Genomic DNA, 14,013 nt, shown 5'->3' with positions numbered 1-14,013 from the left:
CCTGAGCACCCAACCCTCACACCTCATGGCCTTTCTCTTGCCTTCTGAAACAGCCTACAGTCTATGCAGTATGTATCTCTCTAAATAAATCTACCTTTGCTCAATACTGGCTCACTCTTGAATTCTTTCCTGTGCAAAGCCAAGGACCCACACCTGGTGGGGCACGTCCCAGGGATTCAGCCAAGACCTGGGACACAGCCCTCCTCACGCCCCACATTCATTTTTCCTGCATCATCCCAAACTTTGACTTGGTTGTGTCTGTTGGCTCGACACCCACCAAGAGGCAAATCCAGTTTTCCAGTAAGAAATTCACTGTGACCAAAAATGAGTTCTACAAACCTGGACCTGTCACCCAACCAAACTTGAGTCCACTCGCCCATGTTCAGTAAAGACAATCTACAGACATCGTGTTGTGATGAAGGAAAGTGCAACATTTATTGCAGGGACCAAGCAAGGAGTCCAGGCAGCTGGTGCTTAAAAGGTTTTCATGGAGAGGTTTTTAAAGGCAGAGTGAGGGAGGGGAGTTGTGGGGTATGTGATCAGCTAGTGGACGTTCTTCTGATTGGTTGGTGGTGAGGTCATCGGGCGTCAACATCATCAACCTTCTGGTTCCAGCTGGCCTGGGGTCTGCGTGCTTGTGGGCAGCATACAGTTAACTTCTTCCACCGGGTGGGGGGTTTCAATATCTGCAAAACAGCTCAAAGGACATGGCTCAGGATATTATCCTTAGCCCTTGCAGAGAAATTAAGAGTCCTTGACTTTGTTTAATGGTTAAACTATTATTATTTTGTCTTGCTTGACTGTTTTCCTTTGCTTCTGCATTTTCTCACTTCTGATTAAATTTATTCTTTGGAGCTTGGGGAATGTGGGGCCAACTGACATCCTTCCAAGTCCAATGGCCCCCATTCCCAGGCTCTCAGAGGTCTGCCTGTGATCCCTCAATAGATAAAATACATTCTCTAGTGGGCATGTTTCCCCTAACAAATTAACAGCCCCAGGTGGTACCTAATTGCACGATAGCTCAGGCTGGCTTGTTTGAGCCCACCTTATCAGAGTCATAAACCCCACCACCCTTTACAGACCCTAAGCCTCTTACCTCACCAACAACCAATCAAGCTGATCAGGCACCTTGTGACCCTACCTTATAAAAGACCCCAGCAACTGGCCCTCGGTGCTCACACAGGCACCTCTCTTCTGTGTGGCCTGCTATTGTCTCTGGCAGTGTGACCTAGGACACTCCTTTTCTAGTCTCACCCCTTGCCTTTGGTAAATTCTTTTACCATTGGTAACACCGGCCCATCCTTGTCCCCCAACAAGGAAGGCCTAGGGGGCTAAAGTTCTCCTACAAACCACAGATGAGTGGAGAACATGCGGGGAGGTCTGTCCCAGGGAAGCCCCATAGGGTCCCGCTCAGTCACATACCCTCTTCCAATAGTCCCATTAGTGGTGAATGTCACAGCTATTCCCCCAGCCACCCAGTCCAAAATCAAGGCACTTTCCTAGATTCCTTCTTCCTTCTTCTTTACCCTCCATTTAGCACCAAGTGCTTTTTTTACATTTCTTTCATTTATCCCAGTCCTGTTCTCACTGCCCTGCCTAAATTTAGCCTGCCCCACCCCTCAGGCTTGAATGGCCCCAGGCCTACGAAACAGTACATGTTAGCTTCCAGTGCCTCCCCACCCCCGCCCAGCCTCCATAGAGTCGATGTGAATTACAGAAATATGGTGAAGCTTTAATGCCTTCAGCAAATCAGCACTTGGTCATCCCTGTGATGTTTTGGTTCCCATTAATGTTAGAAAGCCTCTATTCTTTTCACTTGCCTCATAGCATGACACACCCCAAGCACATATTTACTATCAGTATAGATGTTCACATTAAGACCAGTGGCTAATTTAACGGCTCATCTAACAACTATGAGTTCCAGTGCTTGGGCAGATTTTATGTTTGGGAAAACATAAGCCTCAAGAGTCCCATGAGGATGGACTATTACATAAGACACTTTTGTATTTCCCTCTGTGTCTCTCACATAAGATTCATCAGTGAGCAACATAAGTCAACATTGAGTATAAGAAATTTGAGACAGATCAGACCAAGGCTGAGGTTTTTCCTCTGTGGCTGTGAGGTCGTCATTTCACCCTTTTGGTCAGGATCTCGCAAGAGTGGTGGAGTTCCGGAGTTCACCATGCCTAGGACCACATGGGGATTATCCACTAAGGCCTGAAGCCCTCTGCAGGTACCGTGTCATGGGAACTTACAGAACACCAGTAAGAGCTGAGGTTCATGTGAGGAAGCTAATATCCCAGAGCCAAAGTCCGAGACTTTTCAGGCAGAAGTGATACAGGAAAATAAGTGGGGTGTGAGAGAATGGACATGTCCCAGGTTCCAGGTGAGTCCCTGGGATGTGCCCCACCAAGAGAGGGTCCTTGGCTTCACAAAGGGAAGAATTCAAGAGCCAGCCACAGCTGAGTAAAAGTAGCTTTATTCAGAGAGATGTACACTCCATAGACAGAGTGCAGACTGTCTAAGAAGGCAAGAGAAAGGCCATGAGGCTTGGGAGGTGGGGAGTTAAAGAAACTGTAGATACACACTCCATAGAATGCAGGTCGGCTCAGAAGGCAAGAGAGAGAGGAACCAGGAGGCACAGAGTGGCCAGTTTTTATATGCTAACAAGTGAAAAGATTATTCTAATTACTTTGGGGAAGGGGTGGGGAGTCCCAGGAATTGGGCCACTGCCCTTTCTTTGACCTTCTGTGATTAGCTTTGGAACTGTCATGGCGCGTGTGGGTGTGTCATTCACCACGCTAGCACATTACAGTATTTACAATGTATCTCAAGGTCCACTGGAGGGCGAATCTCCCGCCATCTTGGGCCTCAAGGTCTACTGGGAGTTGACTTTCCTGCCATCTTGGTGCTAATTGCTGAGTCACCCCTCTCATGGGCGCCCTGCCCCCTTCCCTCCTGTCTCATTAGCACTGCAGGTGCAGCCCCTGAACAATCCAGCATCCAGAACATATGCAGGGAGACAGGGGCTAACTTGGGGAGAGCATACATTTTGAGTAAGCGTACCACCAAACAGCAGTTTGTCAACAAAGAACTCCTAACACAAGCGGGGGAAAAATGGATACTGGTGGAGTTGCAAGCCTTCTTTTTTTAATGCGGCTTTTGAGGGGTTTTGTTTGTTTGTTTTGAAGTTTGATTTACAATGTTGTGTTAGTTTCTGGTGGACAGTATAGTGATTCAGTTATACATATGTACATACATTATTTTCGTATTCTTTATCATTATAGGTTATTACAAGTTATTGGATATAGTTCCCTATGCTAAACTGTAAGACCTTGTTGTTTTTCTGTTTTGTATATAGTAGCTTATATCTGCAAATTCAGGCTCCTAATTTATCCTCTCCATGCCTCTCCCCTCTGGTAATCATGAGTTTGTTTTCTATGCCTGTGATTCTGTTTCTATTTAGTAAATAACTTCATTTGTGCCATTTTTTAAGAGTTCACTTACAAGTGATGTCATATGATATTTGCCTTTCTCTGTCTGATTTACTTCACTTAATATGATAGTCTCAAGGTCCATCATGTTGCTGCAAATGGCATTATTTCATTATTTTATGGCTGACTAGAAGCACATGAAAAGATATTCAGTATCACTAATTATTAGAGAAACGCAAATCAAAAGTACAATGAGGTGTTGTAATAGGGAAGAACCAATCTGACTCCACGTTAGATCTGCTCCTTTGGCTCTAACCCTGTGCTCTGTTTCCTGGGCTCAGTCATGCTGGTTCTGCACCTTTTGTAAAAGGATGTTGCCTAGAGCCTGAAATAGACAGGAGAGCCCATTCTCAAGTCTCTGCCCTTTAAAGGGTGTAACACTTTTCCATCCATATAGAGATAAAAAGTTACAGAACAGAGAACATTTGTCTCATTGGAGGTTTATAGGGACACCATGGCCTGACCCACGTGGACAGCTGCAAGAACAAAGGATTGCAACACCAAGATGTCTGCAACAACCAACCACACCCTTTCCCCTTTTTAGTATAAAAGAAGCTTGAATTTTGACTTGGGTAAGAGGGTTCTCCAGTATGTTAGTCCCCTATCTTTTTGGTCTGCTGGCTTTCCAAATAAAGTCATTATTCCTTGCCCCAACACCTCATCTCCTGATTTACTGGCCTGTCATGAAGCAAGCAGAATGAATTTTGTCTTGGTAACAATATCATCTCACACTGGTCAGAAGGACCATCTTTTAAAAGTCCACAAACTTTAAATGCTGGAAAGGGTGTGGAGAAAAGGGAACCCTCCTACACTGTTGGTGGGAATGTAGTTTGGTGCAGCCACTTTGGAAAAATAGTATGGAGATTCCTTTAAAGACTAAAAATAGACTTACCCTATGATCCAGCAATCCCACTTCCAGGCATATATCTGGAGGGAACTCAAATTCGAAAATATACACGCACTCCAATGCTCATAGCAGCACTATTTACAGTAGCCAAGACATGGAAGCAACCTAAATGTCCATCAACAGATGACTGGATAAAAAGGATGTGGTATGTGTGTGTATATATATATGTATGTGTGTGTATATATACATATACAGAGAGAGAGAGAGAGAGCGCCGCCTGTAGCTTTTCCTTTGGACCACAGTAAAAAGTGACTGATGCTTGCTGTACCACCTCAGCAAATGGCTTAGGCTCTTCAGAGAAGGTGGGGAACTTCATTGTGGAGGAGTTTTTCCTCAAGGTGGGTCACTTCGTTTGTAAAACAGGCTGATTTGGAGACGAAAATAATTTTGCACCCATCAGCCGATAACAAATATCCCAAATACTTGACTTCAATTTGATAATATTGCAAATTACCGAGGGAAGCTTATGTCCTTGAGAGGCTAAAATTTTATTAAAATTCTTTACAAGCCCAGAAAGTGAAAGCTACCAATGAGTCATCCAAACAGTGAATTAGCATGGACCCCTAAGATGGGGAAAAAAAGTATTTGAGCTCACTTGTAAATACCTAGAGAATATATTAAGGCAAATATCTGAATCCATGGAGATCCACTGTCACAAATATGGAAACCCTCCATAAGAAAACACAAAGAGACACCCTGCTTCCTTCGCTAAAGGCACCGGAAAGAAAGCTGAACGTAGGTCTATCGCAGAAGAACGTTTAGCTCAGCTGAATACAAGGGTTAAGATTGTTGTGGGGTTGGGTAACTTAGGTGTAGAGAAGACATAAACCTATTGATTTCTCTCAGCTCGTATACAAATCTAAAGATAAATTGACCTTCTACATCAAATTTTCCTTCCTGGTTCACAGGTGATATGGGACGTTAGAAGTCAAATGTCCTATTTCTCTCTGTTCTCTAATTACGGGTGTTCTTCCTCATGTTTGAGTTAGCGGAGGGTGCTGTTTTACACGTGACCATGAGCTTGCTTTGCTGTAGGCTACAACTGAGGTCAATCAAATGGTGTATTTACTGAGCCAAGGGGTTGAAGAAAGGCTTTTTTTTTTTTTTTCAGCAAACAGGGCTATTTACCTGATCAAAGGTGGCCACAAACTCTCCAGTAGTTTGCCCAGAGGAAAGGCTCATTCTCATCCTTGTCACCAAACTTTTGGGGGCAAAAACAGAAAGCAAGACCCAAAGGAACACATCAATTAATAGAGAATTCAATAATTTTATTATTTAGTAAAAAAAATTAAAAACTGAAATGCATTCAAGTAGCCAAGAAGTGTCTACAAAGCTATGGCAGATTTGGGGCTCTGTTGGTACAAATTGGAATTAAAGCTACAATTCTCATCCATCACTCCACTCTTCCTAAATAATATTCAGTTTGTAGCCGTAGTTACATTGAGGCTACCCTGATGTCTGGTTTTTCACAATTATTTACCAAGTTTATTCTGACATTCTGTTCTCCATCATTCCTTATGATTACCTCCCACAGCTGTCCCCGCCAGGACATCTAGCTCGTGTGATAAATGACATTCTTTAGTCTGCCTCGGTAAGGTCAGTTCAGTGTCCCACCCTACGTCTCAACAACTAGTCCCAGAATCACCGAGTTGCTCAAGCCAAAATCCCAGGAGTCTCCCTGGTTTTCTCTCGTTCCCTATTCACCCATAACTGATCCATCAACTAGGACCACGCACCTCTGAAGCCAAGATTTTCCTCAAATTATTCTTTCACTTCACCTTTACTTTTGTCGGAACCACGATCATCTCTCACCATCACAGCAACCTTGCTGCTGGTCCCCTGCTCACTTTCATTTTCTTTCCTTATATTTCCACCTTTCCTTTCCCTAAGTCGTCAACTTTATCATAGATAAAAATTATAAAATCAATGTATTCTTAAAAATATGTCTCCTATCCATCTTATATATGAAGCACCACATCATTTTTGGCTTGAAAGGGGATTTTGCTGCCTAAAAACAAGTTTCAGTGGAGGAAGGTATAGCTCAGTGGTAGAGTGTGTGCTTAGCATGCATCAGTTCCTGGGTTCAATCCTCAGTCACTCCATTAAAAAATGAATATTCATTTTCATATTCTTCTCCATTAAAGGTTATTACAAGATATGAAAACGAATATATGTATACATATGCATGACTGGAACATTGTGCTGTACACCAGAAATTGACATACTGTATTGAAACTGACTATACTTCAGTTTAAAATATAAAGAATATACAAAATTCTAAAACACATTTGAAAATACACAGATTGGGAATGAGGAGTGACTGCTCACAGGAGCAAGGTTTCCTTCTGAGACGATGAAATGTTCCCAATTAGCTTTTGGTGATGGTTGCATATTCTGTCATTATACGAAAAAGTAAGAAACTACACACTTTAAAAGGGTGACATTTATGGGACAGCTCAGTAAAACTCTTTTTAAAATATAGATTAAATAAACTTTTAAAATCAAAATAAAATGAATAAATAAATAAACCTAATTACCCACCCCTCCTCTCAAAAAAAAGTTTCAAAATCACTGCCATAGGCAATTAACAGCCATTGTGCTTATTTGCAGAGTCAGCTCCTGTTGCCTGTGAATAAAGAACCATAAATGAAACACCATTCATTTGAGTGGCTTTTAAAGTTGTTTTAAAGCTGTGGGTATAGCTCAGTGGTAAAGCACGTGCTTAGCATGCATCAGGTCCTGGGTTCAATCCCCAATACTTCCATTTAAAAAAAATCATTTTAAATACTTTTTAAAATAGTAATTCATATGATTTCATTTATATGTGGAATCTAAAAAACCATAACAAACAAACCAGACAAAACAAAAACGCATAGGTCCTGAGATCAGATTATTGGCTACCAGAGCAGAAGGGGCATGGGAAGTGGGTGAAACGGGTGAAAGGTGTCAACTCTATGTGTGGTGATGGATGTGTTAACTAGAGCCGTGGTGGTGATCACTGTAGTGTACACGGATGTTGAATTATGAGGCTCTACACCTGAAACTTGTATTTTAATAAAGTAATTCAAATCAATTTTTTGTGAGGCATCTCCGCAGAGACCTGGCATCTATAATACCCAGTTTAACAACCACTGGCTACAGGAAAAAGTGAAGTTTCTTAGCGCACGACACACCGGGCTCTCCCTGACCCACCACTGCCCATATTCCAGGTCCCTCCTCTATTCGCAGTGAGGCACTGGGAACTGTCCACCCCAAATCTTCTCCCTTTCTTCTGGCGGTAGCAAATAACCCTGAAAGAGGAATGTCCCTTGCTTGGCCCGCCTCCTGTGGTACAGTCTGGCCAATCAGATGTGAGCAGATGCACTGGCGGTGGGGGGCGGGGGGAGATGCCTGGATCTCTCCCAGCCTCCTGGCCCCGCCCACCCGCCCCAAGGAGGAGAGAGGACACAGCTGGAGACCATCGTTTTAGTCTTTTTACGGCTGAGTAGTATTCCGTCATATTAAATATACCTGCAAGGATGTAAAGAAACCTTCCCTGTATAGATTGTTAGCTTTCCTCTCTTCCTCAAGGCTGTCTGAATATTGCTCCAAAAAATAATGGCATTATACCAAAACACAGCATAGCTGGTGGGGTCGGGGGTCCAGGGAGGAGGGAGGAGGGGAGGAAATCTCTTATGAAATATGTGAAAAATTCTGGATTAGACGGAGTCAAGCCGGTGTCGTTCCAACAGGATGCCTTGACTTCTTTCCTATCCTGATGTTAAGCCTAAGCCCCTGGGAAATCACCCACAGGGGCTGGAGCATGAGCGTTTCTCACGCTCTTTAACCGTGATCTGTTTTGGAAGAGACCCCGGGAGGAGCCCTTCCACAGAGCCCACTAGGGAAGTGCTGTCTGGGCAGAAAGCTGCACTGCTGTGGCCTCCTGAGTCAGTGAGTCAGCCCCCTGTCGCCACCGGCCACTGGGTTAACGGCTTCTCAAGACCCAGCTCTGTGTGGCCTCCAGGAAGCTTTCCTCACCTGGCGCTGAAGCTGCAGGTGCCTTTGGACCAGCAGGTGCTTATTTAACAGCCTGTACCCCCGCAAGGCCGGCCCTGGTACCTTCAATGAACATTCAAGGTCGTCCAGTGGATATTTATGATGACTGGGCTCACGTAGGAACCTTTAAATTATGGTCAGTGTGTTTTGTTTAGAAAAAAGTAATGAAATGTTGCAATGCTGGCTGGAAAGAATTCCATCGAGAAACCAGAAATAGCACCACTTTGTAAGCTCTGCACTGAAAGAAGATGAATTTGGGTGTCCACTTCATTTCCTGGTAAGGCAAGGAAAAGAGGCTTTGTTGTAGGAAGGAATCAGCCTCTGAATAGGTTCCTGGAGTTCTCAGAAATGTAATAGCATTGTTGATTTTTAAGGTAGGTGTGGGAAATATATTTCCCAGTGCAGGTACACACACACACACAAAGAGGTTTTTTTTTTTTTTAAAACACCTTATTGTGGTGTGGTTCCTGTACAGTAAACTACATGTATTTCAGATGTACAATTTGATGAATTTTGATAGATGTGTACACCCATGAAACCACCACCACAATCAAGATAGCTGACATTTCCATCACTCCCCAAGAGGTGCAATTTTTGAATTCCCGATTTATCCCTTCCCACCCTCTTTATTCCCTGGAAACCATAAGTTTGTTCTCTAGGTCTGTGAGGCTGTTTCTGTTTTGTAGATAAGTTCATTTGTGTCCATTTTTTTAGATTCCACATATAAGCAATATCGTATGACATTTTTCTTTCTCTTTCTGGCCCACTTCACTTAGGATGACAATCTTTAGGTCCATCCTTGTTGCTTCAAATGGCAGTCTTCTATTCTTTTTTACGGCTGAGTAGTATTCCATTATATTAAATATACCACAACTCCTTTATGCAGTCATCTGTCAGTGGACATCTGGGTGTTTCCATGTCTTGGTTACTGTAAATAGTGCTGCTGTGAACACTGGAGTATATATATTTTTTTGAATTATATTTTTCTCCAGATATACGGCCAGGAGTTGGCTTGCTAGATCATACAGTAAGTCTATTTTTGGTTTTTTAAGGAACCTCCATACTGCTCTCCAGAGTGGCTGTGCCAGTTTACATTCCCACCAGCAGTGTAGGAGGGTTCCCTTTTCTCCACACCCTCTCCAGCATTTACCATTTGTAGACTTTTTAATGATGGCCATTCTGACTGTTGTAAGATGATACCTCACTATGGTTTTGATTTGCATTTCTCTAACCATTAGTGACGTGGAGCATCTTTTCATGTGCTTGTTGGCCATTTGGATGCCTTCTTTGGAGAGATGTCTATTTAGGTCTTCTGCCCATTTTTTGATTGGGTTGCTTATTTACACAAGCAGAGTTTTAACTGATAGGAAAGGGACATAACTATTTCCTAATGGTCTTGTTTAAAGACTCTAAATTCCCCTGTATCTCCTTCACTGAGAAGGTGATTTAATTTTTCCCAGGTGGTGAGACACCATCTGAAAATTAGTTAAAACACCAACTCCAATGAACATGGATTCATTTTTCAGCTTCCCATTAATCTTATTCCAAAAAGACTTTAAATTCTCCACCTGAAACTTTTCCAAATTCCTTTCAAAGTGGTTTTTTAATATTTATTTGAAATTACTTGTCAGGGTGGTCCAAAAGACGATCACTTGCTCCAGTTTGAGCATAGTGATAGATTGCAAGTGTCCCACTATTTAAATTCCTTGAAGAGTTTTAACCACTTCAAATAGACACTTAAGAGAAATTGAATTGAGCTCTGATCGGTGATCAATTTAAAAACAACACTAATAACAGAGAAAGTGAAATAGCAGTTGCCTGGATGCCTGTCTTCCAAAGGGCTATCAAAACTTTATGTTTTATGGCCTTTTAAAGAAACTCTGCAGTGGGAGCTGGAGTGTCTGACACAGAAGTCGATTGGTCTCCATCCCTTTTAACGCATAATTAACAGCAAGTCAGTATGCATTGCCCAGAGGAAGTGAGTTCTCCAGAAAAGAACTTTAGCAATGGCCGAGGAGAAGCTTCTGCAAGAGGTCCCCACCAGTGGATGGAGCCCCAAGGGAAAGCACACCCCAGTGCTTTTTGGCCAATTTTCATTCTGTGATTCTTCACAGAGTGAGGATAAACAGACCCACAGAGATCATATCAGATGGACATAAGGCAGCAATTTGAAATGTGATTGTGTCTAAATCACCACCCTTGAGGTGGGTAGGGCAGGGGTGAAATGAGGGGTTCACTTCTCTGAAGCCTCTTAGGAATTATTTTTGCTTCCTGCCACCGTAGTTCAGAATAGTAAGAGAGAAAAAGTAAAAAATGCTATCACTGAACAACCTGTCAGAGTGTCTGTGAGAACACTCCAGGACAGGAGGCACCCAAGACAGGGTTGAATGACAATGTCAAAGTTACTCTGCTGTTTCTGGAAGAGACTCAAGGATGCCACCAAAAACCAGTGTCCCATTTCAGCTGATCAGGCCCTGCCTGCAGCCCCTGCTCGAGGAAGTGACATTGGTCTGCTTGTTTCCTTGGGGTAGTTGTTCTGTGCACCCGGGTGGGCATCTTACCCCAAGGGTGGCCCATCAGTAAGTTATCAGCTGCCCTCGAGATGGTCTTCTCCAAAGAACCTGACACACAGGGACTGGGCTAATTTGCTAAAGCAATCAGAGTGGTTCCTTCTGGAAGTTGGGCTGGGAGGTCAGTTCAGAAGCAGGAAAACAAGAAGGAGTTACCATAAGACAAAGAGAGGAACTCATCCTAAATGGTCCTCCAGTTCCAGTCCACAAACCTCCCTGCCATAATTCCTCCTGACATCAGGCTCTCTGGCCCCATATAAGCTCAACTGTCACCAGGTCCACTGGGGCCATGTCTCCAGGAGTAGGTGACCCATTCTTGGTTTGGACTCCAAGCAGGCTGGAGGTCTTCCTTGCCTCAAATGCCACTGCCATGGCACAGAGAGCAAAGAGGGCAGGTTCAGTTGAAAATGCAGACAGAGGGATAAAGAGCTTCCCACCTGTAGCTGTCTCACAGCCTCACAGACAGGCCCAGAAATCAGCGCACAGAGAATTAGAGGACAGCAAACCCACCATGACAGTGAGGAGAAAAAGGTGAGAGCCCTTAGAAGCCAGGACACGGGCATGTGCAAAGGTAAAAAATAAAAGCCAGGACTTCACCTTGATGCTCTGGAAGCAGGAGGTTGGCATCTAGCACCTCTAGACCAGGTAGGGAGTACGTGGAACATGAAAGGACCCCAGGAGAATTCCAACATGCAGTTTTGTTCTGTGTCCTAGTTTGCCAGGGATGGTCCAAGTTTATGCCTGCCGTCCCAGCATAATTTCACTGTCAGGTTTGTTCTGATTAGGATGATTAATTACATGGTTCTCCTACTTACGGGAGATCAGCAGGTTCTTCATAGGAAGTATATCAGTTACTTACTGCTGCCTAACAAATTATCCCCAAACCTAGCAGCTTAAAACAGGAAGCAAGTATGATCTCACAGTTTCTGCAGGTCAGGAACTGAGGCATGGCTTATCTGGGCATCTCAGACTCAAGGTCTCTCATTAAGTCACAGTTAAACTATTGGTTCCACCTGTGGTCTCATCTGAATGCTCAGCTGTGGTGGCAGGGGTTGGGGGCAGCCCAGCCCCAAGGTCACTCACATGGTGGCTGGTGAGCTTCACTTCCACGTGGACTGCTGGACTGAGGTCTCAGTTCCTTGTCAAGGTTCATGGTCCTCTCCACAGGGTCACTCACAGGGAAGCTTCCCCCAGTGCAAGTGATCTAAGATTGAGAAGGAGAAAGACAGAGAGAGGTGGAGAGTAAGGCCCATGACAGCCAGTTTTCTTATCACCTAATCTTGGGAGTGACATCCCATCATTTTACCATATTCTATTCATTAGGAACAAATCACTAGGTCCAGCCCACACTCAAGGGCAGGATATTACATGAGGTCCAGCAGCAGGAGGCAAGGTATGGGGGCCATATAAGAAGCTGCCAACCACAGTGACTACTGGCTGAGTCCTCTGAAGTCTTGCATTGTCCCCCGTGATGTTTCTCCCCCATTTCTGTTCTATCTCATTGCTGTCCCTTCTAGAGTTCCAGATTTAAGAAGTCCTCCAGAGACTGCTATTGATCTAAGACACAGATGGTGGACACTGTCTGGCTACTGGAGAGGCAGGCAATGTGGCATCACACCCTAGAGTGGACACTGAAGTGGGCCTACCAGGTTCAAATCCCTGCTCCTCACTGTGACCAGTGTGACCTGACCTTGAGCAAGTTATTCCTCTTATCTCTGCTCGTTCTGTCTGTAATAGGGAAGAACAAATCTGACTCCATATTAGATCTGTTCCTTTGGCTTTAACCCTGTGCTTTGTTTCATGGGCTGGTTCTGCACCTTTTGTAAAAGAATGTTGCCTGGAGCCTGAAATAGACAGGGGAGCCCATTCTCAAGGCTCTGACCTTTAAGGGTATTAACACATTCCCATTCACATAAAGATAGAAAGTTGCAGAACAGAAAAGAACATTTGTCTTATTGGAGGTTTGCAGGGAAACCATGACCTGACCCATGTGGACAGCTGCAAGAACAAAGGATTCCAACATCAAGAAGTTTGCAACAACCATCCATACCCCCTCTCCTTTTGAGTATAAAAAGAGCCTGAATTCTGACCCAGGGAAGATGGTTCTTTAGGACATGAGTCCCCCATCTTCTCAGTCTGCCTGCTTTCTGAATAAAGTCATTATTCTTCACCCCAGCACCTCATCTCCCAATTCACTGGCCTATAGTGCAGTGAGCAGAATAAGTTTGGACTCACTAACATGTCCAGTGTATTGGTTCCTAGTGCCTTTTTTCCATAATCATTGTGAGAATTGATGGAGAAACTATACTTAAGATGCTCAGAGTTCTCAGCTCATCGGAAGCAGTCAGTTAATGTTAATTATCATCATCATCTTCTTTATGGAGAACTGGGTCCTCCAAATTAGAAAAGCAAGGAGTGTTCCCCTAAAGCACAGGGTCTCAGCAAAGCCAGTTTCCACTTGAATGTCTGCACTGCCCACAGTGGCTACACGTTCCCTCCCTATGCCCAGTGACCCCTTCTCTGGGCCTTTGTCTCCACAGAAATGGTCCTGGAAGTTCATCCTCTTTCTAGGCCCCAATCCCTCTGCCAAATTCTCTGAGATAAGCCCCCAGCTACCCTCAGCCTTTTACTGAGTCCAAACTTGTTCTGCTCACCACACAACAGATCAATAAATTGGGAGACGAGGTGTTGGGGCAAGGAATACCGACTTTATTTTGAAAGCCAGCAGACTAAGATGGGGGGTTCATGTATATGTATGGCTGAAACATTATGCTGTACACCAGAAATTGACACTTGTAACTGACTATAGTTCAACAAAAATAAAAATAAAATAAAATGACCACAATGTGCCTGGACTGGTTGCACAACTCTCACCAAATCCTCGCCTTAGCTGTGCTCTCTGTAGCCACCAGGCCGTCTCCAGGTCTACAGTTCTAAACACCACCAGGGAGGGTGCTTCTGCTTGTGGCTTTGAGCTTCTTACTGTTCCTTAGAACAGATTCTTAAG

Source organism: Vicugna pacos, chromosome 5 (assembly GCF_048564905.1).
Source record: "Vicugna pacos chromosome 5, VicPac4, whole genome shotgun sequence".
NCBI classification, from domain to species: domain Eukaryota; kingdom Metazoa; phylum Chordata; class Mammalia; order Artiodactyla; family Camelidae; genus Vicugna; species Vicugna pacos.
This window is presented reverse-complemented; position numbering follows the sequence as displayed.